This window comes from Antechinus flavipes, chromosome X (assembly GCF_016432865.1).
Source record: "Antechinus flavipes isolate AdamAnt ecotype Samford, QLD, Australia chromosome X, AdamAnt_v2, whole genome shotgun sequence".
In the NCBI taxonomy this organism is placed as follows: Eukaryota; Metazoa; Chordata; class Mammalia; order Dasyuromorphia; family Dasyuridae; genus Antechinus; species Antechinus flavipes.
In genome coordinates, this window is record NC_067404.1 from 44,865,229 (window position 1) to 44,892,052 (window position 26,824).

At 40.2% G+C, this 26,824-nt stretch overlaps 1 long non-coding RNA gene across 2 annotated transcripts; it reads right to left on the minus strand.

Moving 5' to 3' along the window:
* Positions 1 to 349: 349 nt before the first annotated feature.
* On the minus strand, positions 350 to 24,576 carry LOC127542686 (uncharacterized). Of its 2 annotated transcripts, XR_007948788.1 has the most exons (5): positions 24,436 to 24,576; positions 18,339 to 18,433; positions 15,941 to 16,057; positions 12,570 to 13,998; positions 350 to 1,220 (listed from the first exon to the last, which is right to left on the minus strand). It is a non-coding gene; the product is annotated as an uncharacterized LOC127542686 (long non-coding RNA). The 2 variants fall into 2 exon arrangements; XR_007948789.1 differs by lacking the exon at positions 18,339 to 18,433.
* Positions 24,577 to 26,824: the final 2,248 nt, after the last annotated feature.

Below are 26,824 nucleotides of genomic sequence, written 5' to 3' on the forward strand. Positions count from 1 at the left end.
AAGGGCTATCGTCTGACAAAGGATTGGCTTTGTTCCGCTAGGAGGTACAGGTGGATGTTGCTGAGAGTCAGATCATAAAATACTTTGGAACGAGCCAAGCTGTCCAAAAGTGAGATGGGCTGCTTTGGGAGTAGAAGTAGAAGCTGGATGACCCCTCTTGCAATATGTTATGGAAGGGATTCATGCTCAAGGATGGGCTAGATGAGATGGCCACTGAGATCCTTTCCAACTTTGAGAGGTTCTATAATCCCCTGTGATTTCATAATTGACATTGGGCCCTCAGCCAAAAGGGGAAAGCATTTGAAATTTGTCCCCAGTGGCCTCCCAGCTCATGTTTGAAAAGAAGACCTTGGAGAGGAGAAGTGGGGATTTATTGCTGATATCCAGGATTTTTACCATGAACCTGACCACGGAGATATTAGTTAGACTCGATAATAAAACTTGTCTGCTTGTTACAAAAAAAAAAAAAATCTGAGACTAAGAAAGTAATCCCTGTCAAAGGATGTCCTGCTCCCAGAAGACACTGGGGCAAATTGATCTTCAAGGTAGACATTTATGAAGTCTCTTCCCTGAGAAATTCCCCCGTGAAGCTAGTTTAGTCCAGATTGCCTTTGTTCATTTGATGGAACTATTGTTGCTCAACCCAGAGAAGACAGACCGATGATAGAGGGAAGGCCTGTGCTGACATATAATAAACGTTCTCTGGCTCGTTATCACAGCTACATCAGGAGTTGTCACTCTTTCCGGGTTCCCAGGGTATCTTGAGGAGTGTGGAGAATTGTCTTTGCCTCATACCATTGTCTTGAGCCCCCACTGGTTGTGTTTCCCCCAAGTCCATTTGACTGATGAACATGATTTTGCTTTTAGAAAGGGATATTTACTCTGAAGATTTAGCAAAAACAAAAGTTTATAAATCCCCCCAGCACTTCAGAGGCACGTTCTGTCCCCTATGCTCTGTCTCTGGATAGAGCAGGCTCATTTTGAACACAATTTCTCTATGATGGTATGTTTATTAACGTTTAATCCAAATGTAGCATGACTGTCAGATGAGTCCTCCTGTCACTTACCGTTGGAAATGGGTCCTGATGGCCACTGCCTTTGCCTTTCAAATTATTTATGATGAACTAACTGCAGAACCTGGAATTGGGGATGCTAGGATTTCAAAGGTTTACTCTCTTGACCTTTTGAAACTCACAAGATCATAATCTCCATTCCTTCCCCTAAAATGGAAAAGAACAAATAGACAAATTTCTTTTTATTATTATTATTTTTTTAAATTATAGCTTTTTATTTACAAGTTTATGCATGGGTAATTTTACAGCATTGACAATTACAAAACCTTTTGTTTCAACTTTCCTCCTCCTTCCCCCCCACCCCCTCCCCCAGATGGCAGGTTGACCAATACATGTTAAATATATTAAAGTATACATTAAATACAATATATATACACATATATACATGTCCATACGGTTATTTTGCTGCACAAAAAGAGTCGGACTTTGAAATAGTGTACAATTAGCCTGTGAAGGAAATCAAAAATGAGGGATTGGGAATTCTATGTAGTGGTTCCTAGTCATCTTCCAGAGTTCTTTCACTGGGTGTAGCTGGTTCAATTCATTACTGCTCTAGCGGAACTGATTTGGTTCATCTCATTGTTGAAGAGGGCCTCGTCCATCAGAATTGATCATCATATAGTATTGTTGTTGAAGTATATAATGATCTCCTGGTCCTGCTCATTTCACTCAGCATCAGTTCATGTAAGTCTCTCCAGGCCTTTCTGCCATCATCCTGTTGGTCATTTCTTCCAGAACAATAACATTCCTTAATATTCATAAACCACAATTTATTCAGCCATTCCCCAACTCAGTTTCCAGTTTCTGGCCACTACAAAGAGAGCTGCCACAAACATTTTGGCACATACAGGTCCCTTTCCCTTCTTTAGTATCTCTTTGGGGTATAAGCCCAGTAGTAACACTGCTGGATCAAAGGGTATGCACAGTTTGATAACTCTTTGAGCATAGTTCCAAATTGCTCTCCAGAATGGCTGCATGTTTTCACAATTCCACCAACAATGTAGCAATGTCCCTGTTTTTCCCACATCCCCTCCAACATTCTGCATTCTCTTTCCCTGTCATCCTAGCCAATCTGAGAGGTATGTAGTAGTATCTCAGAGTTGCAAAGAGACAAATTTCACAAATAACTGAGGTCTCTTTTATGTGGTCATATACTAGCCTCAGAGGGGAAAAGACCCAAGGCCTCTTAAAGCACTGTCTCTCAACAGATGTTATCAGCAAAGGTATCAAACCAAGAGGCAGCAGGTGAATAGAGATAGTGGAGGCTTAAGAGCTTTGGAAGACACCCCCAGTTTAGTTCCCCAACCGCCGCCAGTTCAAAAGGTTACCATTCACCACATAGTTAGCAAGCCAGAACCAATTAAAACTGTCAACACATGCTCCAGGGCACTTCTATTAGACATGATCACAACCATCACGGAAGCAGGTTTCTTATGTCTTTACCTGGAGAGATCCCATCAGAAGTCCAAGTGTGAGTTGCCACTCCAAATGTTTCTGAAGGTCTGACATGAAAGAGTTTTAGACCTAAAGCTAGAAGGGACCACTCTCTGATTTTATAAATGAGGAAGTGGGGCCAAAGCAGGGAAAACAATTTCTCAAAAGTCACATATAGGGTCATAGAACTAGAGCCAGCCAGTGCCTTCATCTTACACATGAGGAAACTCGGGCACAGAAAAGAACAGGGTTCCTGCCCAGCCTTACACATGAAGTAAGCACCTAGTGCAGGGTTTGAACCCAAGTCATCAGACTCCAGAATTGATGTTTTTTTCAGTGTACCATTCTGGAATCTCACTTGTTCTACTTGATCCTAGAACAATGGAGCAGTGAATGGACTTTATAGAAAGGCAACATAAGTTCAACATAAGGGAAATTTTGCTAAAGTTACAGCTGCCCTGTCACTGGAGGTCAAATGGAACTCTGTTGACCACTTGTCAAAGATGTTATAGGAAAAATCTCTATGCAGGTTGAGACTGGGCGGGATGGACTCTAAATCCCTTCAAACTCCAAATTCTATGCTCCTATGACCAACTGTGGACAACGTGGTACAGTGAATTTGGACTCAGAAATGCTGAATTTGAATTCTAGTTCTGCTCCTTTCCCTCTGTGTGCTGTTGGGTAAGTACCTTGACTTCGCTGGGTTTCAGCTATCTTTTTTTCTGAACGTGAGGGGATCGAATGGGATTCGAATGGGATAACCTCTCCAGCTTTAAAGCCTATGACCTCCAAAGTCCCTCGCAATTTAGGGATTCTTTGAAAGTGGGATTCTTCTCACACTCATCACCATCAGTCGCTATGTCCTTAGGTTCATTGATATAGAGATGGAAGAGACCATAGATAGTGACATCCCTCGCCCATGGTCATGTATGGGATCACAAATTGGGACTTGGGCAATTCTATTAGACTTGGGATGGAAAATGTCATCCGCATCCCGAGAGAGAGAACTATGGAGACTGAAGCATAGAACATTCACCTTTTTGTTTGTTTGTTTTTGTTTGCTTGTTTTTTTCTTTCTCGTGGGTTTTTTTTCCTTTTTGGTCTGATTTTTCTTGTATAACATGACAAATATGACAATATGCTTAAAAGAATTGCACCTATTTAACCTAAATCAGATTGCTTGCTTTCTTGGGAAGGAGGAGATAACAGAGGGAGGGAGAAAATTTGGAACACAAAGTCTTACAAAAATGAATGTTGAAAAATATCTTTACGTGTATTTGGAAAAATAAAATGCAATTTTAAATTTTTTAAAAATTAAAAAAAAATTGGGATTTGGTAGGGCCCTCAAAGGCCAACATATTTAATTCTACTCTCAATTTTAGTTAGCTAGCTAGCATTTACAAAGCATGTGCCAAGCATTGTGCCGAGTGCTTTACAATTATTATCTCATTTGATCCTCACAAGAAACCTGGGTGGTAGGTGATATTATTATTCCCATTTTACAGTTGAGGAAATTGAGGCAAACAAAGATTTATGTGACTTTCGAGAGACCACACAGCTGGTAAGTGTCTGAGACCACGTTTGAACTCAGGTCTTCCTGACTCTACAAGGTCCCCTGCTCTATCCACTGAGCCATCTATCTGCCTCATTCATTTTAATTAATTTTATAGAGAAGAAAACCATAGCTCATATTGGCGAAGTTGTTTGTCTAAGGTCATACATAGTGTCTTAGATCCAGAATTAAAATAGAGTTCAGAGGCCATTTAATTTGACTGATTTCCCCCCTTCCCATTTTAAAGAAGAGGAAAATGGAACTCAGAGAAGCCCAAAGACTTACTTACCTAGAGAGTCTCTCAGGGTGTAAATGACAGAGATAAATTTGAACCTTGGCCCTCTGACTCCAAATTCAGCCCTCTTTCCCCTATATCAATCACTGCAACTGTCATAGATATAGGTGGCCCAGCAGAAAGAGAGCTGGGCCTGGAGTGGAGAAAATCTGAGTTCAAAATTGACCTCAGATTCTAGTTGTGTGACCCTGGGCTAGTCATTTAACCACTGTCAACCTCAGTTTCCTTATCTGTGAAATAGGGATGATTATAATAGCATCTACCTCCCAAGGTTGTAGAAATCAAATATTTGTATTTAGTACAATGCCTGGCACATAGTGTTATATAAATGTTAAGTATAGTTATTATTCAGAGGAATGGGTTGTCCCCATTGGGGTAAAAGGGGATGGATGAGTAGAGAGGAGCCTTTCTCACCCACCCCACCTGAAGACCAATTGCTTCAACTCTGCAATCACCTCAGCTCTTTCAAAGAAAACGTGATTCTCTTCTAATGAGATGTGGGAAATCAAATGGGTCATTAATCAAAAATTAGTCTTCCCTAAAATAAAATATTAGCTGTGTTGGGTAGTTAATTGCATTATCAGATTGAACAGCTCATCCTCTTTAACAAGAATTTTAAACCCTGATCGCCTAATAAGTGCAGGAATTACCGTTAATCTCGCTCAAAATTTAATTACGGTGAGTCATACATCAAGAACTAGAACATGGGAATAAAAACTTACCTGTGAAGTGAGGTCCCACTGACCCTCACCCCAGCCATTACTTGCCTCTGAGTTTGGAGGATCGGGTGAGTTTCCAGCTCTGAGCCGGCCACGTGAGCCCTCTCCCCATGCCGCCCATTACACCTTACAGAAAAACTTGGATGTTCCCAGACTGGGAGATGATTCTTCACTCCCACACCCCTCCCTCCCCACCTATCATCACCTTACCCAACAATCTGAATCAGTGGAAAGAGCCCTGGAATCACGCCACCTCTGATGTTTACTGACTAGCTATGTGGCTTTGGACAAGCCACTTAATCTCTGTGGGCCTTGGGTTTTTTCCCTGTAAAATAAGGTGGTTGGACCATATGACCTCTGATTTCCCTTCCAGCTCCAGGTCTGTGATCCTCTACAATGTTCCTCCCCTTTTGGTTGGTGAGAATTGTGGGAGGAATCCCTCCCAGGACAGCTTGATGGGAATGAGACATAGCAGCCACGACCTTAGAAGGGCTCCACACCTCCTGAAGAAGGAATGGCATCTGTCTTCTGGGGAGTCCTTGGTCTTATGGGGAAGACAGGTTCCATGTGACAGAGACTCAGTTCCAAGCCTCCTAGAGGCTCAGTGTAAGGAGAGCAGCTGATCCTAGACAGCACCACCCACCCCAGTTTCTGGATTGATAAGAAACCCAGAGAATGTCTCTGGGCCAGGGCAGGGCCCCCGCGAGGTAAACTGCAAAGTGTTAATGGTCTCATGTCAATTAAGAGCATGATGAGGCCTTTACTGGGACCTTTACTGAAACAAGGAGTTTGCCTGCAAAAAATGCCACCATTTATTTGAATACTATTGTGCTATAAGAAATGATGGTAAAAACAAAAGATATCAGCAAAACAAATGAAAATAATGACAGCTAGGTGGTACAGTGAACAGAGTGAATAGAGTTCAAATCTGAGCTCAGACGCTTGACACTTTCTAGCTGTGTGATCCTGGACAAGTCACTTAACCCTAATTGCCTCATCCAAAACAAGAAATTAAGGAAATATTAAAAACACAAGCTATCAAGAAATGATGAGAAGGAAAGATTTGGAAAGTCTAAAAAAACCAGAGACTCACATGAACTGATGATGAGTGAAATGAGCAGAACCAGGAAAACAGTAAAAGCCCTATTATGTTAACTGTGTCAGGCTAGTTTAGCCCACTTTAAACTGGTTCAGACACTTTTAGTTAAGTCAGTCCAGACTTGTTCAAATCAGTTAAAACATAATGAATTGGTTATTTCCCAGTCAGAACTTGTTTTAGCCCATTTGAACCAGTTTAAACTGGTTTAAGCCAGTTTAGACTAGTAGAAAAAGGAAAAAAAAAAACGGCTTCCTCTCATTCTCTCTGATCCTACTGACAGCCAAGGCCACAGTCCCATTCCCTGGTCTGCACTGGCTGATTTGAAACAACATACGGCTATACTGTGACAACTGAGGAGGAGGAAGGGGGAATATAGAACACATACACACACCCACACACACAACCTAGGACTACATATAAGGAAACTTTTAACTGATGAAGAGCTGTGGGAAGGATGCTGGGAGGTTATTACTACCGTGAATAATAATATTAATTTGGAGAGATGACATTTAGATAGTGCTCGATGGTTACAAAGTGCTTTTCATACATCAGTTGATCCTCAGACACAGCTCTGTGAAAGAGGAAGGGAAGAAAGAGGGAAAGAGGGAGGGGGGAAAAGAGGAGAGAATAGGAGGGAGAAAAAAAGACAGAAAGAGAGGGAAAAAGGAGAGAGAGGGAGACAGAGACAGAGAAACAGAGAGATAGAAAGACACACAGAGAGAAATGAAGAGACAGATGAGAGACACAGAGAGAAGGGGGGGTGCAAATATTATCATCCACATTTGACAAAGGAGGAAACCAAGGCTCCAAAATCCACAGGGATTCAGAGGCAGAGCTAGACCCAGAACCTTGCCCCTCCAAGTCCAGTGGATTTTCCCAGGGGACTTCTTGAGGTGCATAGGGGAAAACTTTTGTCAGCCTGCCTTTTATGCAGTTTTCCTTACAGCTCTCTGCAAGGAGGGTCTCTGATTGCCCCTCACACTACAGTTCATTTGCTTCCTGTCACCCATTTCCAAGCCTTCAGGGCCCTTTAGGAGTCTTTCCAAGACCTTCACATTTTTAATTAACCGAGTGCTTTGGTGTCATCAGCCTCCTTCCGTTAATTTATTAGTCATTTCCTTCTTGGGCTCGTTAATGAGCATATTTCCTAGCTTCCCTCCTGGCTCCCAGTCTCAGGAGTGATCAGGCTGCCCCTCTCTCCCGGCCTGAAGCTTCTGGACACCCAGACTCTACCCCTTCCCTTCAGCGCCTTTTGAATTCAGAGATTGGGATTTACCCTGCAGGGTAAAGCCAGAAAGGGAGGTGGGAAGGAGCCATGGGTCCATATCTGTACGTGATTTTCCAGAAGAGGTTATTTCAGAGGGTTTTTGAAAACCCAAGCCAATTATTTCTGATGTGTCTCCATTATCCCTTTGTCCACAACCCCCAGCACCCCATCTCCCTCGCCCCCACAGAATGTACTTTATACCACTCCTGCTCATCCCCTTGGATGAATCATAGCTCAAGGTTCAGACAATGCCAGAGCTGGAAGGGGCCTTGGAATAGAAAACATAACAACATCAGAGTTAGGAAGGCCTTGGAACATACATTAAAGAAAACAAAAGTTGGAAGAGACTGTCTTAGATGAAATCTAGCCCAAACTCCCAACACTCACAGGGACCCAGAGAGGGGGGAAGGACTTTGCTACCTAACGTTGCACAGCAAATTAACCACAAAGCCAGAGCTGGAACCAAGTTCTCCTAACTCCCACTACAGTTACTATCACCTCTCAGCTCTGCTGACCCAGAGTCTTCAAAGATTAAGGAGTTTTCTGTCAGGATGTCCATAGCATTGGAGGAGAGGTTGAAAGAACTAGACATATTTTAGACTGAAGAAGAGGAGACTCTGGGTCACATCCCAGCTGGATTCAACTCTTTAAGCATCTGTCATATGCAAAAGGGATTAGATTTGATTTCCTTAGCCCTAGAAGGCAGAACTAGGAGCAGTGAGGGAGAAATCACAAAAAAGGTAAATTGAGTCTGGATGTCAGGAAGAACTCGCTAGCAATGAGAGCTATCCAAAAGTGGAAAGGGCTGCCATGAAAGCTGGTGGGTGCGTCCCAACTGGAAGTCTTCAGGCAAAGGCTGGATGCCTGGCAACTCGATATGACAGCATGTAGGGAATTTTGGACCAGCTACAGGAGGGCCTTAGGCTGGGTAGCCCTTTCCAGCTCAGAATCTCAGTGATTCTGTAAGTCTGTGGGTCTCTGTGCTGTTTACTACGCCAAGTAGATTAGAAATTGGGATGTTGTATGTTGGTGTGTCTAGAGCCCAAGATGTAAAGCAAAGAAAGAAATTGGGAGTCTGCAATGAATCGAAAGAATTACATATAGCCCATCTTTAGAGATTCTTCTTCCTCTCCTGTTCCTTCTGTTCTAGGTGGCACAGGAAACAGTCTCCTGTGATTTGAACAATCACATCCCCTGAGAGATTTGTTGTGACTGGAGAGGTCATTAGAGAAAATGTTGATGCTTTTTTCAATTTTGAACACATAGGAAATGTGCCCTTGGGTAGGGACCTCCCCCTGCTATAGTTTGTGAGAGAAAAGAGACTAAGTTTTATAGTTAGTGTCTGGATTTGGTGTTGGTGACTTGGGTTTTCTTGCTTGGATTCTGGGGCCTTGGAGGATATTGCATCCAACTCTTCATTTTAGGGAAAAGAAAACTATAGAGTAGTATATACTATATATACTATAGAGTATAGAAAAGGCCTATAAAGTAGAAGTGACTTGCCTAATATCACACAGGAAGTATGTGACAAAGCTAGGATTCAAACTACAGAGGGGACACCTTTGACTTTTAAAAGCCTTCACAACTGGACTGAAGCCTAGCCTTCCAGGCCTGTGTGTTCTAGACAAACTAACTTGCTTGCTGGAGCTGACCTTTCACCTCTTCCCTCTGCCTCTTTGCCCAAGCTGCCCTTGTGTCTGAAATGGATGCCTTTCTCATCTCAGCTTGAGGGTCACCTCTTCTGTTCTCCCAACCTGGAGTCTGTGAACTTCATTTGTTTGGGTTTTTTAATATATATTTTATATAAATATATATATTTGGATCACTGTAAGCCACTATAATTGTTTTCCTTTGGAGTGATCTTTATTTTATTTTATTTTAATCCAAGAATGGGTCCAGTGGCTCTTTTCAACAGTGAAATGATTCAGGCCAGTTCTAATGATCTTTTGATGGTGAGAGCCCCCAGAGAGAGGACTGTGGGGACTGAGTGTGGATCACAGCATAGCATTTTCACTTTTTGTTATTGTTTGCTTACATTTTGCTTTCTTTCTCATTTTTTTTCCTTTTTTTGATTTGATTTTTCTTGTGCAGCATGGAAATGTGTCTAGAAGAATGGAACATGTTTAACGTATATTGCATTACTTGCCATCTAGGGAAGGAGGTGGGGAGAAGGCGGGGAAGAATTAGAACATAAGATTTTACACGGGTAAATGTTGAAAAATTATCCCTGCATATGTTTTGAAAATAAAAAGCTTTAATAAAAATAAATAAAAATGACCTGGAGAAGGAAATGAAAAAAAAAAAAAGAATGGGTCCATAGGTCTCCCCAGATATCTTTGGGGACCCAAAGACATTAAGAACCCCTAGCCTACACAAAAGCTACTGCGAGCGCACCCCTTGAGAGACCCTAGTGTCCTTCCCTTGGAAACTCTGTGTTTATTTTGCATTAAAATTTCTATTTATATGTTTTTTCTTTTTGTTTTGTCTTTGTGTGACCAGAACTTAGAACAGTGCCTGGAACTGCTTTCAATTTTTAACTTAGCTTAAATATTAATGTTTGTTCATTTTTTGCTGAATTGAATTGAACCGGATTAAATGTGGTTTTCTGCAAGGGGACTTGGGAGGGTATAATCTAGAAAGAACTGAATGCCATTCCAGACTCATAACTCTCTGGAGATAGTCCTGTTGGGCAGGCCACCGATATAAGCAGCTCTACCTGAGGAGCTAGGATGGGGAGCACAGCTTGGGGAAAATAGGGTAGTTTCTGCAAAGTGGGCCATTTCAGGACGACCTAGGCTGGCTCTTCTACCTCCTACTTATATGATCTTGGGCAGATATTTTCATATTTTTGGTATGACGAGGGAATTGGACTCTCATGTTGGTTCAAGTCCTTTCTAGTTCTAGTCATGAGACTAGAACTCCCTCCTAGTTGTAATTGGAATTGACTGTGGTTCTCTACCAAATTGGGGGTGAAAGCTCACTGGAGGGAGTCTTATGTGGAACCTGATAGGAGTCCTATTTAGATGCTTTGGCCTAAGTAGGTAGTCATGTTGGAGAAAATTAACAGGACAGAATAGAGAATGCTATGTGTCTATCTCCTCAGGTTTTCTGGGTAGGAATTAAGAGAGCAAAGAGTATGAAAATCCCCAAATGGATACTGAGCCATTTGTGTTACGAGAGCCTCTGAATTTCATATGTAACCGGCGTCTGGCACGCGTTTGGTTCATGCAAGAAAAGAATTTTGATATCATGTAAGAAGAAAATGGAGCATGTGTAGACATTCTGTAACTTGTTCCAGTTTCTTAACCCTGTAGAAGAAAAAAGTCTTTTTCTATTGGCTGTATAACCAGAAGTGGGGGCATTTTCACTGCATTTTGTGCATTTGTTAAGAAATGATGCTCTAAGAGGAAAGGCCTTGGGGGTTAATCTACTGTAGGAAATAGAATCTGCTATTTCATTGGCAAAGAGAGCTCTTAAGATCAACACATGTTCTCTGCAACTTAGAGGATTCCTTAAAGTGATAATGTCAAAGTCAGGTAGAAATGGGGGGGCTCCTCAACCATACATAAGATCTTTGCGCAGCACATTAACTTAGAAAACTACATATTAACATTATCTATATTCTTGTGTGGTTGGTTTCAGTCATTAAAGTGTCTGACTCTTTGTGACTCCATCTGGATTTCTTGTGATGTGCTTTGCCTTTCCTTCTCCAGCTCGTTTTACAGGTGAGGAAACTGAGGCAAAGAGGGTGAAGTGACTTGCCCAGGATCGCACAGCTAATAAGGGAGGTCAGATTTGAGCCCAAGTCTTCCTGATTCTAGGCCCAGAACTCTAGCCATTGGGCCATCTAGCTGCCCATATCTATGTTCTACTGTATTATTATTTATTTTAAAAAATTTTAAATTAAAACAAATATTTCCCAAACATTCATGCAATGTTGGTGGAGTTGTGAACTGATCCAACTATTCTGGAGAGCAATTTGGAGCTATGCCCAAAGGGCTATCAAACTACACATACCGCATACCCTTTGATCCAGCAGTTCACTACTGGATCTGTATCCCAAAAAGATCATAAAAAAGGGAAAAGGACCCACAGGTGCGAAAATGTTTGTAGCAGCTCTTTTCATAGCAGCAAGGAACTGAAAATTGAGTGGATGCCCATCTGTTGGGGAGTAGTTGAATAAGTTATGGTATATGAGTGTAAGGGAATATTATTGTTCTATAAGAAATGATCAGCAGGATGATTTCAGAAAAGCTGGGAGAGACTTACATGAACTGATGAGATCATTAGACACGGCAACAGCAAGTTTATATGATGATCAATTCTGATGGACGTGGCAATCTTCAAGAATGAGGTGATTCAGGTCAGTTCCAGTGATCTTGTGCCATCTGCACCCAGAGAGAGGACTGTGGGAACTGAGTGTGGATTACAACATAGCATTTTCATTTCTTTTGTTGTTGTTTGCTTGAATTTTATTTTCTTTCTCGCTTTTTCCTTTTTGATTTGAACTTTCTTGTTCAGCAAGAGAATTGTATAAATATGTATGCATATATTGGATTTAACATATATTTTAACATGTTTAACATATATTGGATTACTTGCCATCTAGGGGAGAGGGTAGGGGTAAGGGGGAGGGAAATTGGAACACAAGGTTTTGCAAGAATCAGTGTTGAAAATTTATCCCTGCATATGTTTGAAAAATAAAAAAGCTTTAATAAAAAAATTTTAAAAGGATAATAAGAGGAATAGTTTCAGAAAAAAATATGGGAAAATCTATATGAACTCATGCAAAATGAAATGAGCAGAACCCAGGAAAACATTTGTTTAAAAAAAAAAAAGGTTTGACAACTAAAATAAAATAAAATAAAATATTTACCATATGGATTTTCTGGATCACTTGGGTGTGTTGCTGAAGCATGATTCTGTTGTGTAACACTTCTTGCCTAGTGAATTGGGGTTAAGTAACTAACTGATCCAGGCCACAAAGGTAGGATCTGAACTCAGGTCTTCCTGAATTCTCTACCAAGCTCTCTTTCTATGATGCCATGCTTCCCTAAAGTACTGCCCAAAAGAAATCAGACTAGCCATCTACACAGGAAAAACAAAGTGACGGGAAAAGACACCTCTTACCTAGATAACCACATTGCCCTCAGTAACTCTCTACACCAGGGATTCTTGACCTTCTTTGTGTCCTGGACCTCTTGGATAGTCAGATGGACTCCTCCTCAGGATAATGTTTTAAGTGCACAAAATAAAATACATAGTTAAAATTATTTCAAAGTACTACCACATACATATTAATTTGGTGAATAGGACATAACAGGAAAATGACAAGGGGATGTAGGAAAAATAAGACATTGATGCATTGTTGGTGGAGTTGTGAACTGATTTAAGCATTCTGTAGAGCAATTTGGAACACTGCTCAAAGGAGTATAAAACCATGCATACCCTTTGACCTAGCAATACCATTACTAGATCTATATCCCCAAGGAGATTTTTTTTAAAGGGAAAAAGGACCTATATGTATCAAAATATTTATAGCAGCTCTTTACTGGTAGCAGAGATTGGAAATTGTGGGGAGGTACCCATCAAGTGGTGAATGGATGAACAAACTGCGATATGTGATTATGATAGAATACTATTATGCGATAAGAAATGATGAGCAGGATGCTCTCAGAAAAACCTCGATTTACATGAGCTGATACAAAGTTAAATGGCTATGTACAAAGTAACCGCAATATTAGAAGCCCATCAGCTGTGAATGACTTAGCTATTTGCGGCAATACAATGAGCCAAGAAAACTCTGAAGGATATATGATGAAAAATGCTGTCCGTCCCAGAGAAAGAACTGCTGATGTCTGAATACAGACTGAAGCATGATTGTTTTACTTTCTTTCTTTTTCTTGATGCCTTTTTTGGTCTGTGTTTTCTTTCTCAACATGACTATTATGGAAATGTTTTCTATGACTACACATGTATAACCTATATCCAATTGCTTGCCTTCTCAATATGGGGGGAGGAAGGGAGAGGATTTGGAACTCAAAGTTTTAAAAACTAATGTTTAAAATTGTTTTTACATATAACTGGAGAAAATACTAAGGAAATTTAATAAAAGTTAATTTTTTAAAATGTGCCCAAATCCAGGTCCTAGAGATAGGATTAGAGACCCCAGGAGACCACACTTTGGAGGGGATCCCCAGAACACCGTAAGACTACCACTGGGGAAGCCACAGCCAAGGGAGAGAACAAGACAAGGACTGTCTTTTGCACTCTTTTGCATCCCCAGAACTTAGCACAGTACCTGACAAATACTAGGTGCTTAATAAATGCATGTTTCCTTCCTTTCTCCTATATACAAAATAAATACACAATGATAATAAATAAAATGAATAATAAATAACTGAATGCTTAATAAGTGTTTATTGCCTGGCAGATCGGACAGGACCGGAGTAGAAATGCTATTACCTGGAGCAGTGGGGTGGGAGAGGTGGGGAGAAGCTGCTGGTAACTTCCTAGGTCAATTAGGTGCTAATTGGGTTTCCAAGCTTGGTTGTTCCACCTGTAGAAGGAGTAAGAGTGCTGACAAGGCCCTCTAAATTTTAATGTCCTGGGGAAAAGGTCCAATTATCCTAGCCTAATTATGGCTTCATTTCCTGCACAAAGTTCATTTTAAAAATAGAACTTATGTTGATTTTTGTATTAATATCACAGTCATTTTTCTCCATCACTGCCCCCCCCTCCCTGAACTCCTTTCCATTAAAGAGAAGCCAGTTCACATAGTAACCAACCCCGTCTGACAGTGTATACAGCATTCCACCCACTCTACAAGATAAGGAAGATAAGATTCTACCTCTCTACAAGAAAAGGAAGCTATGTTTCCTTATTAGTTTTTCAGGCCTGAGATCATTCATTGTAATTCTCCTGTGTCACAGTTGTTTACATGATTGTGGGTCATTGGTTTTGGTGTTTTTCCTCTTGTACATCATTCATTCAGAACTTCCAAATTTGCTCCTAATTCTTCGTATTCTTTACTTCTTATAAAAGACCATCTTTTGCACTCCTTTATTCTCTTCTTATATAGATTGTAGCTGAATGGGCAGAGTGCTGGGCTTGGAATCAGGGAGACCTGGGTTCAGATGTGGAGGTACCTGGGACAAAACGGCCTCGCCCCCGATAGGTACCTTCCAGCTCAGTCACAGAGCCTTAGATCTAGGATTCCCTATATGGCCCTGATCAAGTCACCTAACCACGAAAGCCTCAGGTAATTCCCTAGGAATGGCACAGATGGCTTGTAATCTTTACCAGCAGAAAGAATTATCTCACCCTAAGGGTTCCACATATGGGCAAATCCTAGATCCATCTCGGGTCTATGTTTTCTCTCAATGGCCCTAGCCTGAGGACTAGCCTCACTCCTCCTCAGCCTGACCCCAGGGTGATGACACTTCCTACCATACTCCCCCCATCCCCACCAAAGCACATCTCCTAAGCTAGAGAAGGGCTGTGCACTGCATACTGCCTGCGTCAGTATGAAAGCCGGGCCCCACGCTGATGAAACTACAGATCTTTGTGGTAATGAAGTATGCTATATAGCTATGATTCATGCTCTCATAAGAAGCCCAATTGCAGAAGACCCAAAGGGCAATGAAAAAAACCACATGAGGAGGGATAAGCAGGCGGCAGCAGCATATTACCAACAAGGACTTACTCACGAAAAGAGGCATAAAAATGCAATGCTGACGCACATGTGGTTATTAATATTGCTTGTAGAGGGGTGAGTTAGTCCAACCTTTTGGGGAAGCAATATGGAATTGTACAAGGAGCTACCAAAAAAAATGCTCTCAAGCCCTTTGAACCAGCAAGATATATCCCAAAGAAGTTATTAGGGGAAAAAAAAGAACTCCTAGTACAAAAAAAATGCTCCTAGCAAAATTTTGCATAATAGCCAAAAACAACCCACCCAAACTAGGAAGAAGCTCCACGTACATTGATTGGGGAATGGATGACTAAATTAGGGGATATGATTTGGGGGGAATCTAAGCTGTTTTTTAAAATCCGTTTAGGGAACTCCTGGTGAGAATACTCCCTCTACCAATGCAGGTCAACATCTCCTCTTCCACCTAGGGCCACTGAAGAGTCAAATGACTTGCTCAGAGTATGTATAAGAAACCTAATGGCCAACTCCCCCTTCACTACCTCAGTTTACCTTGGAGGCAGCTATGTGGCACAATGGGTGTGGAACCTAAAATCAGGAAGAACTGAATTCAAATCTGGCCTCAGACACTTACTAGTAGTGTCACTCTGAACAAGTCACTTTACCTCTGTCTCCCTCAATTTCCTCAACTGTAAAATGAGGATAGCACCTTCTTCACAGGGTTGGTGCAATCAAATGAGAGGATATTTGTCAAATGCTCAGCATCCAGTTGATACTGGTCTTCCTTTCTCAGGTAAACAAAAGAAATACACAATAATATCAGAATTGAGGAAAAGGGACGAACACTCACAATTAGTGGGATCAGAAAAGGGTCCTTGGGGGAGGTGGCAGCTGAGGTTTCCTTGAGGGAAGTCCAAGAGGCAAAGGTGAGGAGGGAGAATATTCTGAGAATGTTCCTTCAAGGGGGCTGGAGATGAGAGATAAAATATGGACAGGGAACAAAAAGTCAGTCAGTCAGGCTGGAATATGGAGCATGAGAGGGAGACACATCTCTTTCATTAGATGTATATGATCGACTATGTGATTTAACAACTACATAAATAATAATAATAATAAATAATAAAGAAATTGAATAAATAATAAGATGCCAAATAGAAAGACTTCAAAGAAATATGAGAATATGCATGAGATGATGCAGAGTGAATTCAATAGAGCCCCAAGTTATAGCCTAATAACCACAGTCATGTTCAAGACAATAATAATAAGAGATATGTCATACACAATACTTCCCACATAGTCTGGCCAAGAAACAGAGCTAGGGAAGGGAGCTACAAACAGGCAGATTTCAGCTTGATGTTAGGGGAAAATGAGAGAGGTCTTCATAATGGCGTGGGCTGCCTTAGGAAATCAGTGGGCTCTCCTATACAGGAGGTCTTTTGAGCAAGGGCTAAAGGACCACTTGTCAGGTGTTGTAAACAGGATTTTGGCTCAGGGGTGGCTGCTTCAGCTCTGAGATTTAGCAAAGAGAGCCTGGGTAGAAGTCAGAAAGGCCTGAGTTCAAACCCCCATCTCAGATAAGTATCTGGTCACACCAGCAGTGTGACCTTGGACAAGCCACTTCACCCGTTTGTCTCATCTGTAAAATGGGGATAATTATAGCACCTATCTCCCAGGGTTGTTGTGAGGATCAAATGAGATGATAATTGTAAAACACTTAGCACAGTGCCCAGCACCTACTAAGCACTACGTAAATGGTGGTTATTTTTATTAAAGAAGGTTGATGAAGATGAGGAAAGCAAAAACAATGCACATACTATTTAGTCCCTAACTAGGAATTCTGGCATCTGGGCAAATTCAGTTGCAAGTTGGGGAGGGGGGACATCCTGATGCCAATGTATCACCATTGACGCTGGTACTGCCTCAAATCCAAGGCATCTTGCTTGGCGCAGATCTCCAGGCCAGGTGCCACGTGGGCAGTGTGCCATTGCTGGGAAGAAGGGTGTGAGAGCAATGAGGCCTTCAGCAGGTGGCGGCTCCATCTGGCAGAGCTAGAGGTAGGGGGGCTTGTTTTCTCCCCAGAATCAAACAATAATAGAATTTCAGAGCTAGAAGTCATCTAGCAAATCTCCTGTTTGGTGCTTTACAATAACAAGGAACCTATTGTCTCCCAAAACAGGCCATCCTGCTTTGCGATGGCTCTTCCCATCAGGAAGGTTTTCCTGACATCGAGTCTAAATCGCTAAACTTTGTGGCTGCCCCTGACTCTGGCCAATTGCTTCTGGTTCTGGCCCCCTGGGGACAGGCAGAGCAAATTGGTGGCTTTTTCAAATCTTTTCTCCCTCTTCAAACCTTCCACCAACTCTGCTGAGAACTTTACCTCATGTTTCACTGGAAAAAAAATCGAGTCAATCTCTAAGAGTTCCCTTTCCTCAGCTCAAATCTCTCAGATGCCTTCCCTCACATATCCTCCTTCTATCCTATCTCCTCCCAAGATGGCCCTTCTCCTTGCCAAGGCTCACTGCTGCAAAGCACAAATGATCCTGCTCCATGCCATTATCTCCAACTTATCAGCCCTTCTAACATCCCCATTTACTCAATAATCTTCCAACTCTCTATTGGCTGTTTTCCTACTTCCTACAAATATTCCCCAGTCTTTCCCATTCTCAAAAGACTCTCACTTGGCCCAACCATCCCTCCTAGCTCAAGTTCTCTGTCTCTTCTCCCCTTCTTGGCCAACATCCTTGGGAAGACCATGCACCATTAATATCTCCACTTCATTTCCCCACTCTTTTAATTCTCTTCAGTCTGGTTTTCCTTTCAAATCCTCCTCTCTTCCTAACATTTCTGTTACTGTCAGATCAACATTGTCCTCCCAATCTCTCAAGTTCACAAGCTAGGCGTCATCTTCAACCTCACCCTGGAAATCACTTCATACAGCTAATGTTGCCAAGTTCTGTCACTTCTACATTGTAACATCTCTCAGACAACCTACCAACGCTCTCTCTCCTCTAACTATTATCCTCACTGCCTCAAATCTGGGCTACTGTAAAAACCTTTCTGCTTGACCTTTAGGTTTTAAATCTCTCCTTACTCCAACCCATTCTTCATATATAGCTGCCAAAGGGATCCTCCTAAAATGTAGGTTACTCATCTACTCAATGAACTTCAGTGGCTCCCAGTTGTTTCCACCATTAGTATAAAATGTTCAGTTTAGCTTTTAAAGCCCTTTGTAACTGGACCCCTCTTACCTTTCCAGTATTTTTACACTTTATTCCATCACTGCTTCCCAAAACCATGGAGTGATTGACCCTCACCCATAGAGGGCCACAGATAGTGGGGAACCCTAGGAGAGGAATAAGACCTTTTAGTCCAGTAAAAGAAACCCTGATGATGTGGCTGGTTTGGCTCCACATCCTCTCTAGGGGCGTCCCAGCCTTCCTGAGAAGTCAGGGGTTAAGACAGCTTGTGTTGTACTTGAAGTGTATACGAAAGTTATACTAAAGTGGCAAGGAAACATCTGCACACAATAGCAAGTTGTTTATGTGGTTCCACATGTATATTATCCTATAGTTAGTGCATGCACAGTGTGCTATAGTTACGTAAGTATATTAGAGTATATAAGGCTGAGAAAATTTGGAATAAATGCACTCCTGTTTGACCATCTTCATGAGTTCTGCCCCTAAACTCCTTAGGATGATTAGGATTTGGACTGGTACCAATACTCATCTCCTTGCTGTTCACGAGACTCTAGTCTCGTGATGCCAGGCATTTTTACTCTCTCCCCACCCTTCTCTCTTCCATCTTAACACTTGGAATGTAAGGTTATCAAGAACTCATCCAGTTTGACCTCTGATTTCTACTCAGGCTCCGATCTCAATTTAGATGTTATTTGGGGAGCAGGGATTCCCCTTGGACCTGCTAATTGTACCCAAGTTGATCCACTTGTGGTGATGGGACATCATTGCTTTGTAAATTTTGCCAACCACTGAACTAGATAGTCTTCTCAAGAAAAAGGCAGTCACCTCAAGTTGCTGGAATGTATTTGGCCTACTAATGATGTCCACGTAAGGCTGTTTTTTCAGAGATGGCAATTTTGATTTAAATATACACAAACATAACTCCACCAGATAATGCCCAAGAGTTAGCAGAATTAGTTCAAATGCACAACAGGAGTTGCTTAGTAACCACAGGATACTAGATGCCACCAGTCCCACTTGATAAATCCTTAGAAATGCTGCCAGAATTAATGGGAAACTTGTTGAAAGTTGGTCGACACCTTCTGAAAGGTGAAATCCTCTTCCATTCCCATTAAAGGTTGTTAGAGCCATTAGCAGAAATTGAAATAGAGAAATGTGACCTTTTTATACAATGGATTCAGAGGCCCTGAAGACAGACTGGGCAAAAATGTACTAGCAGTAACTAATCAGCATTTGAATGAGAAGAAATAACCAAAGATTGAAAATTGAAAAATGGGTCAGTTGGAGGAGACATAGACGGAGAAGGGAATGTAATACTGGAGGAAACATGGTAATGCAGGTAGACCACAGAGTCCCAAAAGGGGATGACATTGATGAACCCCCTCCCCAAGAAATGAAAATATGGTTCCATAAAGTCAGTACCCACATCCCAGCATTGTTCTACATTTGAATTGCATAATGGATGTGAGTGCTTTGAAAATTCTGACTTTGTACATTTTTTCCCTCTACATCTGTTGATGTAGGATGAGAAAATTCATTCTATCATTACAGACTCACATTTTACCGTTAGTTTGGAAGAACTGTTGGGAGCTCTGAGAAATTAAGAAAGTTGCCCAGGGTCACAGAGTCAGGTCAAGGCTGAGGTGGGAAACCCAAATGAGTCCTTCTTCACTCCTCCCTCCCTCATCTCTCTGGGTGAAAGTGATCTCCCCTCCCTCAGATTTCACACACTTTTCTCTGGAACTCTCAGTTGTTTTTACCTCCCTCTTCCTGGTATCATAGCAATTTTGGTACTTGTCCTCCCCCGAAAGATTATAAACTGCTCCAGAACATATTCCATGTCACACTGTATCTTGGCACCAAACACAGTGCCTTACTCATCGTAAATACTTAGTAAATGTTTGTTGCACTGAATTGAATTCAACAAATGAATGAAAGGATAAGTGAATGCATGAATGGACAATGTTATGTGATCCTAATATGTATAGATTAATATGATCAAAGAGCCCAGTAAGCAAGGGAGCAGGATAATCATATCATAGGGGTGGTATAAGCTATCAATCAATGATTGATTATATAAAAAAACAAATTCTACTGGCCCTTGAAATCACAGTGATGTTTTTTGCATGAGAAATATGTACTATAACTTCCCAATGGGGGAGAGGGGAAGTGGCCCTCAGGCCCTGAGCTCATAGTGAAGAACAGGAGGAGGAATGGACCTAAAAGTCTATTGATAGGGATGATTAAAAGCCAATTCTGTCTTAAGTACATATGGTGGAGAAGACTGTGTACCAATCCCTTGCCTTTTGGGGTAAGGGGAGAAACACTGTTCCATCAGTTCTCTCCATTGGTCCCCTTCACCAAGCTGCTTAAGGCCCTGAGAGGCCAAATCAGTAGCGATATGGACAGTCTATCTAACTTCATTCCTCAATAATTAACAAATTCCCAATCAGATATACCCTCTCCAACCCAGTGATTTTGGACCTCCAAACCATATCTTGTCTCCACTGTCTGATGACCTATTCCCATTTCCAACAACCTAACCTCGCCCCCCATCACCACCACAGTGTCTTACTCTAAGGCTACTGAATCCTTCCACTATAGAATATGTGCTCCATAAGTGACAAATTTAATTTTATCTTAAATTTCTCCACTCTACATTGTCCTCTTCTCTGAAATCCCTTGACCCTTTATTTTAGCTTGCCCTGCTAGATCTCAGACTAGGATTTTCTTTGCTCCTACTCGAAGGCTGTTAAATAAAGCTAAAGAAAACCATGAAATTGTGCTAACTGGGTTTACTATAAATTTATGTTACACAATCTCAACTGGGTTTTCACCGCAGCAAGGCAATATACATGGAACGGGCTCCTAGGTGAATAGAACACTAAGTATGGAGTCAGAAAGACCCGAGTTCAAATCTAACCTTAGGTACTTATTAGGTGTGTGACTCTGAGCAAGTCACTTTTAGTATGCCCCAAATTCTTTATCTGTAAAATGGGGATAATAACAGTACCTACCTCGCAGAGTTACTGTGAGGAAAGAGATAATAATTGTTATGCACTTTGCACAGTGCCTGGCATATAGTAAGCACTTAATAAGTGGTAGCTATTATTATTAATCATTTCCTTAATCAATTCACTATCTCATCACAGCAGTTTTTCCATACTTTTTCATCTTTCCTCAAACCTTCCCCTAACTCCACTCTCTCAGCCAGGAACTTTAACACCTATTTCATTGAAAAAAATGAAGCTCTTCTCTGAGAGTTTCTCTTCTTCTCACGTTATCTCATATCACTTAGATGTCTTCCCCCACTATCTGTTACTTCTCCTTCGTCTCACATGAATAGGTGGCTCTTCTCCTTATCAAGGAAAACCTTTCTACATGCACAAATAATTTCATTTCTTCCTGTCATCTCTAGCAAATTGCCCCCTCTATCATACCCACTCTCACTAATCTTCAATCTCTCCCTGTCTACTGGTTGTTTCTTTATTGCCTATAAAAATTCCCATGTATCCTATATCCTCAAAAAATCCTCACTTGATCCCCACATATCTCGGCTATTTTGTGGCATTTATAATTAATGCATCACTTCCTTTTCCTCTCTTTCTTTGATGATTTTCATTTTCTCCAACATCTCTCTTCTTCTCTCTCACAGATTAGCATCCCATATAACAAATAGGATTTTTTTTAAAGAAAAAAAAGGGGGAAGTTAGTATGGCTGAAAATGTGTGCAATATTTGCAAACCTGCTTTTACAAAGGGATAGATTCAGAGTTTCTTCTCATGTCTTTTTGTTCAGGACCTGCTTGTTCTTTGTAATTTTACTGAACTCATTCTTGACTTTTATGGTTGGTCTTTCCATTTGCATTATTGTAGTTGTACATAGTTTCCTTGGCTTTGCTTACTTTACTCTGCATCAGTTCATGTAGCTTTTTTCATGCTTCTCTCTATTTATAAGTCATTATTTTCTTACAGCATCAGAATTAATTACATTACATTCATATATCATAATTTGTTTAACCATTCCCAAATTGATGGATATCTACTTAGTTTCTAATTCTTTGCTATCACAAAAAGTGCTCCCATAAATATTTTTTTTGGTATATGGACTCTTTCTTCTCATCACCAGCCTCTTTTGAACATCAGTCCAATAATGGAATCTCTGGATGAAAGGGTATAGATATTTTGGTCATTTTATCAGGTGATTGTTGATAGTTTGCAATTCTTTTGATAACTGTTTGTTCATATACTTTGACCATTTATCTAATGGGAACGCCTTTTTGTCTTCTATATATCTGTTAATTATTTTTATATCTTTGCTACAAAATCCTTATTATAGAGATTTGCTGCAAATATTTTTTTCCATTTGACCTTTTCCCTTTTTATCTATCATAGTTGTGTAAATTTTGTCTATATGGAAACTTATTAATTTTTATATAATCAAAGTTATCTACTTTATATTTTGCAATTGCTTCTCTCCCTCATTTATTTTTTTTAAAATTTTAATAGCTTTTTATTTACAAGTTATATGCATGGGTAATTTTACAGCATTGACAATTGCCAAACCTTTTGTTCCAATTTTTCCCCTCCTTCCCCCCACCCCCTCCCCTAGATGGCAGGATGACTAGTAGATGTTAGAGTATAAATTAAATGCAAAATAAGTATACATGTCCAAACCATGATTTTCCAAAAAGTCCAAAAAGAACCGGACTTTGAAATATTGTACAGTTAGCCTGTGAAAGAAATAAAAAATGTAGGCATCTCCTCATTTATTAAAATACATCTTCTACTTGTAGTTCTGAGAATTATGTGATATGTTTTTCTTCTAATTTTTATAGTATGATCTTAAATATTAAGGTTACATATCCAGTCATGTTATATTATGGAATATGGTATAAAGTACTAGTCTAAGCCTAATTTCTGCCAGACTACTTTCTAATTTTACCAATATAGGTAGTTCTTTCTTAAGTAATTTATGTTTTCCAGTTTGTTTATTAAATTAATAACTACTAAATACTTTATAAATAATTATTTATTATTTTCCCTGATTCTCCCTTGCCTAGTAACAACAACAACAGTAACAATAATAATATATTTAGTCATTTTTTTCAGTCATGTCCACATCTTGGTGACCCCATTTGGGATTTTATTAACAAAGATACTGGAATGATTTTCTATTTCCTTTTCCAAATCATTTTATAGATGAGAAAATTGAGGCAAACTGGGTTAAGTGACTTGGCCAGGATCACACAACTAGTAAGTATTTGAAACTTGAACTCAGGAAGATGAATCTTCCTAACTCCAAGCCTAGCACTCTATCCACTGCAGCACTATCTAGTCACCCAATAGTACTAATCATTTATTAAGAACTTACTATGTGCAAAACTGATGTCTATCAGTTGGGAAGTAGTTGAATAAATAATGGTATATGAGTATAATAGAATATGATTGTGCCATAAGAAATAACAAAAGGTTTGGTTTCAGAGAAGCCTGGGAAAATTTATATGAAGAGATGCAGAGTGAAATGAGCAGAACCAGGGGAACAATTTATAAAATAATAACAACTGTGAAGAAAAACAATTTTGAAAGACAACAACTATGATTAAAATAATAACTAACCAAGACTCCAAAGGACCCTTGATGAAGCATGCTACTTATATCCTGACAGAAAAGTGACAAAGTCAAAGTGCAGAATGAGACAAACATTTCTGGACATAGTCAATGCAAAAAAAAATTTGTTTTGCATGACAAGAACAAATGTTAGGAGGGTTTGGGTTTTCATTTTTGCTTGGGGGACTGGGAAGAGGAAGAAGAGAAGGCCTGAGCAGTCAAAAAGGAAAAAGAAAAAAGAGAGTTATTGGTGCATTTTAAAAAATAGGATGTACAGAAAAGAACAGAAGGAAGGAAAGAAGGAATCATAGACAAGCAGGAAAACCTTAAAAATAATATGTTACATTTGTTATATACTTTAAAAAAGAAAAGTCATTTGTTTATAGTGATTCACAGTTTCAAGTATAGTCGAAAATTCTTTTTTTAGTTAGTGTTTATTAAGTTCAGAGTTTTTTTAAAATGGAGAAAAATTCTAAAAATCAAGGCTGTTTAACTATGGATTTTTTTCTTTTGGAGGCAATTGGGGTTAAGTGACTTACCCAGAATCACATAGCTGATAAGTGTCTGAAATCACATTTGAACTCAGGTCCTCCTGACTCCGGGGCCAGTGCTTTATCCACCGCAGTGCTACACAGATGTCCTGATATGAACAAAAAATAAAGCACCATAAGACAAGGAGCATTTCTTACTTTGTATTTTTACGCCTAAAGGGATTGGTACATAGTTTGAACTTAATAAAAGCTTATTGTATTAAATTAATGTAATCCATCATTATTAATATTATTGCTATCATCTTCAATATCATCATCATCCTTATCATAGTGTTCCTTGAAAGGCAGTATGATATGATAGGAGAGAGCATGGAATTTAGATTCAGGAAGACTCAGAAAACCAGGAATCAAATTCTGCCTCTGATAACAGTGGTGCGACCATGATTAAGTCAACTACATTCTTGAGCCTTAGTTCGCCCCTCTGTAAAATAATGAAGACTCTTGGACTCAATGGCCTCTGTGAGGTCCTTTCTGTTCGAGATATAGGAATCTGTGAATGACCTTGAGCAACTCACTTTTAATGGCCTTCAGTTTCCTTATCTATAAATTGAGAGAATTGGTCTAGATCCCAACTCCTTAAACTGTGGTTTATTTTGTTTTGCTTTTCTATTTTATTTTGTTTATTAAAGCCTTTTATTTTCAAAACATATGCCTGGATAATTTTTCAACACTGACCTTTGCAAAACCTTGTGTTCCAATTTTCCCTCCCTTCCTCCCCCTCCCCTAGATGGCAAGTAATCCAATATATGTTAAACAGGGTAAAATGTTAAATCTAATATACGCATACATATTTATATAATTCTCTTGCTACACAAGAAAAATCAGATCAAAAAGGAAAAAATGAGAAAGAAAATAAAATGCAAGCAAACAACAACAAAAAAGTGAAAATACTATGTTGTGGTCTACACTCAGTTCCCACCATCTTTTCTCTGGGTGTAGATGGCTTTCCTCATCACAAGATCATTGGAATGGCCTGAATCATCTCATTGTCGAAAAGAGTTACGTCCATCAGAATTGATCATCGTATAGTCTTGTTGGTACCATGTACAATGATCTCCTGGTTCTGCTCAATTCATTCAGCATCAGTTCATTTAAGTCTCTCTAGGCCTCTCTGAAATCATCTTGCTGATCTAAACTGTGGTTTATAACCCTACATGGGGTCTCATAACTGAATATGGGGATCATAAAATTATGATCTGTTTTCAGGAAATGTTTGATTTGTATGTCTATTTTGTATACCTATATACCCAGGGTCACATAAAAATTTCTTGGATGAAAAGTAGTTGCAAGTAAAAAAAAAATTTAAGAAGCCCTGAACTAGATAATCTCTAAATGATTGAGAAAATATTTATTAAGCATTTATGAAGCACTAGGCATTAGGATGACCACTACAGATACAATGCAAGCTAACAAGACAGTCTCTTCTCTCAAAGAGGGCATCCCATTCTAATGGGGAAAGCTAAACATAAGGGGGAAGAAAAAAGGTAGGGATGTTCATGACAACACGATTTGGAAATGACCAAGAAGTGATATGGGGGGCCGGGTTTCAAGAAATATCTTCAGGGATGATGAGGTAAAAACTTATCTAGCAGAACCCAAAGACCCAGAGAAATATATTAACATATTAACCAACAGTTAAGCATCTGAGCTAGGACTGGAACCCTTTGAATCCGTGGTGATACGACCTGCTACTTATGCTGTTTCCTATGCATTACATTTACATCTCTATGCATGGAAAGTTCCTTGAGGGCAGGATTGCTTTGCTTTTTGTCTGTATATTTCTAGTGACTTATATGTAATAGACACTTTAATCATTTGTTGAATCGAATAAATGTAAGCTGTTATTTATTAATCTTATAACCCTCCTCCTCCTCCTCACCATCACAATCTAACTCCAGCCTATTTTCCAGACTCCCTCTCTCACCAAGTCCAGGTTCCAGACAAACTGATCTACTTCCCACTCCCTGGATGTGCCAATCTATCTCCTCCCTGCATGCCTCTGTATGGGATGTTCCCTAAGATGGGAATACTTTCACCTCTGCCTTTTGAAATCTCTATAGGCCTTCAAGTCTAGGCTCAGAGATTTGAGTTCTAGTACCAGCTGAACCTGTCATCTCCTATCCCCATGTTGTTCCTATATGATAACACTGCCAGTGGCTGGAGCCATGTGCCATTCCTACCCCTCCAGACGTTCTGGAACAATCTCCTGGACTTAGAGCATGTAGGAAGGGCGAGTCTGCATCCGGACTTAGTCTTAATTCCTTGTGTCAAGATGATCAGAGATGGTACTTCTTTCCACAGCTGTGTGCAGCCTCCCTCTGAGCCATATGCTCTCCAGTTCCCCTCCCTTAAGCAAATGCAAACAATTCCTCTTCCT